The sequence below is a fragment of the Anneissia japonica genome, unplaced genomic scaffold (genome assembly GCF_011630105.1).
Source record: "Anneissia japonica isolate Jap-2015-1 unplaced genomic scaffold, ASM1163010v1 scaffold287712_len2945570_cov188, whole genome shotgun sequence".
Classification (NCBI taxonomy): domain Eukaryota; kingdom Metazoa; phylum Echinodermata; class Crinoidea; order Comatulida; family Comatulidae; genus Anneissia; species Anneissia japonica.
Genome location: NW_022704401.1, coordinates 2,245,817 through 2,252,117, shown reverse-complemented (window position 1 = coordinate 2,252,117; position 6,301 = coordinate 2,245,817). Strand labels below are relative to the sequence as shown.

The 6,301-nt window shown below is 32.2% G+C and overlaps 1 protein-coding gene across 1 annotated transcript in view; it reads right to left on the bottom strand.

Annotated features, from left to right (window-relative positions):
* LOC117104671 overlaps positions 1–6,301 on the bottom strand; it is a gene marked incomplete in the record, with an annotated part of 117,926 nt that overhangs the window by 29,320 nt on the left and 82,305 nt on the right.

Genomic DNA, 6,301 nt, shown 5'->3' with positions numbered 1-6,301 from the left:
GCCTATATATGGTCAAGATGTGATGTCATCATGACCATATTTAGGTATTAATGTGAATTTACCTCTACTGATGATTTATCCCTTGCATTGGTCCCCTTGTAGTTCGCATTGACATCACCTCTCAATTCTGTATCATGAAAGTTAAAAAAAAATTATTAATTAATGTAAATTAAATTTATTTTTACATGTATATATTATTTTGGAAGTGGTTATTCTTACATCAGTCTTAATGCAATTTCAAAGATTACGCAAGTAAAAGCACTTTATTTGAATGCATGACAGGTTCAGGTAAAAAGCAAAAATGGGGACCTTAGTATCCCTTCAAGTGGTAGCATCAGCAGGGGAAGGGGATTTAAGTATTTTGAATCCCACCAGGGATTCACCCTTACCCCCCCTGCTCTCTATCAGTTTTTCCCCCACCCACTTCAGGAAAAATCTTGCGCCATGCACCTTTAAACTATGATTCACTCCCTTAACCCTTTCTATTAATGATAGTGTTTCATAGTGTCTGGAATAATTACAGGTTGGAGTTTATACTAAAAATAATAACGAGCTCCACAGATATTTCCAATTTCATATAATTTAAGTACGAAAGTGCATTAGCACTTTCATAAGGACAATAAACTTTGCCAGACGGTTGTAAAAATTACCACTGCCCACTGTACTTCTTGAACAGACCTAAAGTATGACTTACATCATTAGAACATAATCATTATTATGTATTAAAATAGCTGACTATGGTGCGATGGCAGATGTTTGAATTATATAGCAAAAAAACTTCTGAATGAGTGAACCTCATAAAAATGAAAGGCCATCAAAAATTTGAATGAAGAAAAGGTGTGTAGAGAATGGAAGGTGATAATAATTAAGCAGAGGCCTGTGGTGCGAAATTCCAAAGCGTGAAAGTCTGAACTGTTTCCATGAAGTGTACTGAATTTTAAAAAGTCATCAACTCCACACACATATGTGAGATATGACCCTACATGAGCTTGTCACTCTATTTACAATTTCATTGCTTGTCACCTAAACACCCCCACAGTCCCATTTGGGTTGTGTTCCCATGAAACCTGCACAAAATTGCCACTTTAAAATCAATAATTAAGTTGTCAGGTAATTTTTAAAGTATTAAGTTCATATACAGCTATCATTTGTCAAAATTTTAACATCTGAAATCTAAAATTCACAATTCCATTGCATTTTTAATATGTTATGGTTGGTTGCTATAGCATATTTTGTAAGTTCACTGCATCTGCCCTCATACGTGAAATGTATAACTTGCGCACTGAAGTTTGAAGCTGATTTTCTCACCAGCGATAATACAGATAATTTACATTTAATTGCTCATTATACATTAATTCAAACTAATAAACTCTAATAAGTTATTTATCAATCTAAAGCTAACAAATTACAGAATTTAATTACATAGAAAAAAAAACATTAGGTTTCGTGGAAACATGTCACATATGGCCTTTGTATAATACAGTGCATATGACTAGGAAACGAATGTTGTATCACATTGAATGATAAGAATTTCTTGAATTATAAATTTATGATTAATGAAGATGTGTTGAAATTAGTAAATGAAGAAAGACAATTATTTAGAGTGAATATACAAAGGCAGTTAAGAATAAGGGCATGTACTCCGTGAGGATGTCTAGAAAAACTGACAATAGAAGGTAAAACCAGATAGAGAAATTGACAATAGAAGGTAAAACCAGATAGAGGGAACCAGAGCTAGGGGAAGGCAAAGGAAAAGGTATTTAGATGACTTAATACTGTCACCTGGGCAAGGGAAAATGGATCTCATTCATGCAGTCAATAATAGAGACAGGTTCAAAGACATGGTTGCCAACGTCAGTATCTGACAAGATATTTGGAGAAGATCAGATTGGCAGTTTGTGAATGTTCTATATGAAAATTCATGTAGAAAGGACTTGGCCATAGCATGATAGGGCTTTGCGTTTTAAAGATGTATTGTCCATTAAAATGACAAAAAATCATTAAAAAAAATAATTTTGAAATTAACTGTTCATTTTGGAATAGCATGCAAATTATGAATTTGAGCTTAGAAATTACTGAATTTCATTTTTCCCTCTAAAATTACAGGTAATTTTTTTTTTAAATACACTAATTTATATATTCAAGTTGATAATGTTTATGTTACTTCAAAATGAGCAAGTTAATTCCAAAAATGTTTTTTTTAATTAATTTTTTGTATTTTGCATGGGACAGTACCTTTTAAAGATGTTAATATCAAATAGTTTCCTAAGTCAAAATAAATTTCCTATTTATAATTCTAAGATTCTATGGTTGATTTATAAATAGGAATTTGTGTAAACATGTATATCAAAATAAATTTCTATTTATAATTCAAATAGTTTAACATTGATTTACTCCCAGCTTCATCAACTCTTGAAAATATGCAGCACTATATTCTAATAATACATTCATATTTCCAAATGTCACCAAAAGTATTTTCAATATTCTCAATATGTATGTAATCAACTAACATATTTATAGAAAACACGATATTTATTTAACTGAATATAAATGAAAAGTACAGATGATATTATTTGAGAAAACTGAAAAAAAAAAATGATTAGTTTGATTCTGTTAGTAAAAATTTATGAATTAAAATTGGGAAAAAGCAAATTTGTTAAACATGCTGGCAACGAATAATGCTTCAACACACAAATGCTAGGATTATTTTTAATGAATATTCATATTCATTAGCTTTCATAAGCACACTTATTTTTCTTATAACTATTGTATAAAAACAATATACACATAATGAATGATTCATCATTTTTAATTAATCACAAAAAAAACACATTGCTGCTAGGCCCTAACTATTATTCCTTAAGGATTTCGTATGAGCAGGAGGTCCAAAGTAACCTACTGTAGACACCCTGGTAGGATACAGGAGAGAGGTCTTTTGGGGTCAGGGGATTCACATTCATTTTATTTATCATATAAAAGCAATATGAAAGTATTTCCTGGGTATGGGTTTGTTACAATGTAACTCTATGGACCACAAGTATTTCAGCATGCCAATATTAAATTTCATTATTAATTTGATTGTTATCTATGCAGGTGGTTTAGATTATCCGAGAGTTGTTCATTCAAAAAAGGGGATTGTCTGAACCATAGTGGCATGCATTGTGCAAATTTTTATCTTGACTGCATCAGACAAGATGGATGGACCTAGAAGCAGTAGCGGATCACACCAGATGGAGGATGGTAATGAGACAACCCGACCCAATCCCACCTCCCCCATTCGTACTTCAGTTAAAATGATTTAACTAATGAACAGTGCTCATAAAAAATCATTCTGATTGTCCTACAAATAATGCAAGTCATACAAGACTCTTCTGTGGCGCCAAGTTTGATCCCTGTTCTGAGTATTTCGTCAACTTCTCTTTCAAATTATAATATAGCATTAGACCAACTTTCGTTGTTCTCAGTGTTTTCTTCTGTTCACTGTGTCAATAGTTCTTTAACTTTACAGGGCTAATATAATGTTGGTGTACCACAAGATGCAGAAAACATTTTGTATTTTTCAAAAAAATATGTCTAAACACTAAGCGTAGGATTTTGTATTGTGATCAATTACATTGGTAAAGCGACCCACCAAAGTTGACAAAACGACTGTTAAACTGATGGCACAAGCCAGTCACTGGTAATACGATTAAGAGTGTAATTTCAAATTGCCAAAAAACCCCTTCAAATAGACCTAAATTAATGATAACTTATCACATGCTGAAGATTATCTTTGGCATGTGAGGTCAACTCTAAAAAAATGGTCTGAAGCATAGCCTATAATACAAGGTCTGACTAGTTCAACCATCATGACTTTTATGATGCTAAATTTAACCCATAACATTTGGAAATACAATCCCAGCCTACATGTAGCGCTCATTAATAGTGGACAAGCTAATTGCTAATTAAGCCCATCCCCTCAGAGAATGACCAAGTAATTTATCTAATTGAGTTCGGAGCTCAGAAAATAAGATTATTTCTATAAAACAAGATATGTGTATCAACGCAATTGCTCATTCTGATTATAAGGCTCCTAATAAGGTAGAAAACTGCCTGAACATTAAACATGGAGCAATGTACACTCATATATCAGGTTCACTTTCAAATCTAAGGTTTGTGAGTTCCATCCACGTTTCAAACATATCAATTAACCTTGTTTTTGTATTTTTTTTTTTTTCAGAAATTGAACATTAACTCTCCTGGAATTGATAATACCATCCAGGGTATTAAATAATCAACAGTGCTAAAGTTGATCACAATGTTGATTAGGAACATCAATCAATTATATTGAATATGACAGGAAGAACGACACAACATGGCGTAATACAATGAAAGGAGTTTCTCTCCAAAACATGTACTGTACAACCTTGAGAAGTCTGTCTTATGAAAGTGGAAAACATCATCTCTGAATAACTGCATTCTTTTTCTATGAAATCAAAGTAGTTCTACAGAATTGTGTACGGTAGGTAGAGAATATAAATCGGTGTGCCCGGCAGTGACATGGCAAATCTATGACATACTGTATGGTGGTGATATAATGATTTACGATGATGATGATTGATGATAATGATTTATGATGATGTACAAAACATGTACTGTATAACGTTCGTGTTAAAGTTTGAATAAAGCATCATTTTAAAATGAAAATGTAAATCGGTGTGCCCGGCACTGACCCAGGAAGTATGTGACTTGACATATGATGATCAGTGCTCTCCTGAAGCCGTTTTTAGCCGTCAATTTTACCAGTAAAAATTGTGTGTTGGTAGAATAAAAAAAGCACTTATTAGGCCTAGGTAGCCTAGGCTAGTGTTTGTTCAATAAATGAACATCATTCCAGTCCAGGCCTACGCTATGATTATATGTATTGTTTTTAAAAACACTTAACTCCACTTAAAAGAGGCATGCATGCCTAGCTGGCTTTATATCGACAAATTTACCAGTGAAAATTCTTGAATTGGGAGAACACTGGTGATAATGATAATGTTGATTTATGATGATGATAATGATGAACATATGTTGCAAATGATAATGATCTGGAAAGTCTATGAAAAGATATGGTGATAATGATAATGATGATGATGATGATGATGAAAATGATGTTGCAAAATGAAGATGATCACGGTGTTGATGATAAAGAATTTAACAGATTTATGTAACAATAATCGCATTAAAATTTTACTGAACCCAGTTTTCCCATAAAACACAATTGCTCAAAATACTTTCATGTAATTTATTAACATTTCTACAAAAATACATTAACAAATACAACAGCAAAATGAATATCTGTAATTACATTAAACTGAACTAAAACATCTTTATTACATTTTTTTTTTGTAGTTTCCATTGTAAGCCCACCTCTGACATCCAAATTGGATCAAGTTCAGGGGTCAGGCTTATACTTCAGATGCAAAATATGCAAACATTTAGCAAGCCTGCAAGTAGAGCGAGTAGGTCTAGCAGATTTTCATGATTTTGTGTTGGATAGGTTTGGTAAACACAAACCTTTTTTTGCCTTCTATCATACATTATATTGCCACCATTCCTAACCCTTTTTTAAGAAACACCGTGTGCGGATTATCAAGTTCTTTGACAAAAAAAATTTAAATGCCCATATATAGTCATGATGATGTCATCATGACCATTAGGCATGCCACTTAATGTGATAGTCTGGTCTGGACAAATGCAAGCTAACATTTTCTAAGAACATCTTTCTGTGGTTTAGAAAAATGATGACATACTGTATGATTGTAACTCTCATCTCTGGTGAAGTTGTATTGATTGTGGTCAATAAAGATAATCTTCAGAATGAAGATCAAGTTACAAAGTAGAAACAATTTTAATATAAATTGAGATGCTATTTGTCATCTATGAACCATTAGGCTTCCTACCAATAATGTAAGGTAATATTGAAGAAATCAAGTAGTTGATATAAAAATAATCTATAATCAAAGATTCATGTGGTATCTTGAAATACTATTAGAATTTTTTCGATCATGCTATGTGTTGTTTAATGACTTCTAGTAAGAAAATACGCCGATCAATTATCTTCACAAGGTCATGTGTGTTCCTTTACGAAAAGACAAGTCATCAAAATGATATGAAACACTTCATAGGTTTAGAAATTCCAGAAAAAATATCATAGAAAAAAATGAAATATTTCTACTGTCATTATATTTAATATCTTATCATGACAAAGTACTAAACTTCTAAGAGAATTAATTTATGGAAGTTTTCAACCCAAAATCCAGCCACTGTTTGCCAC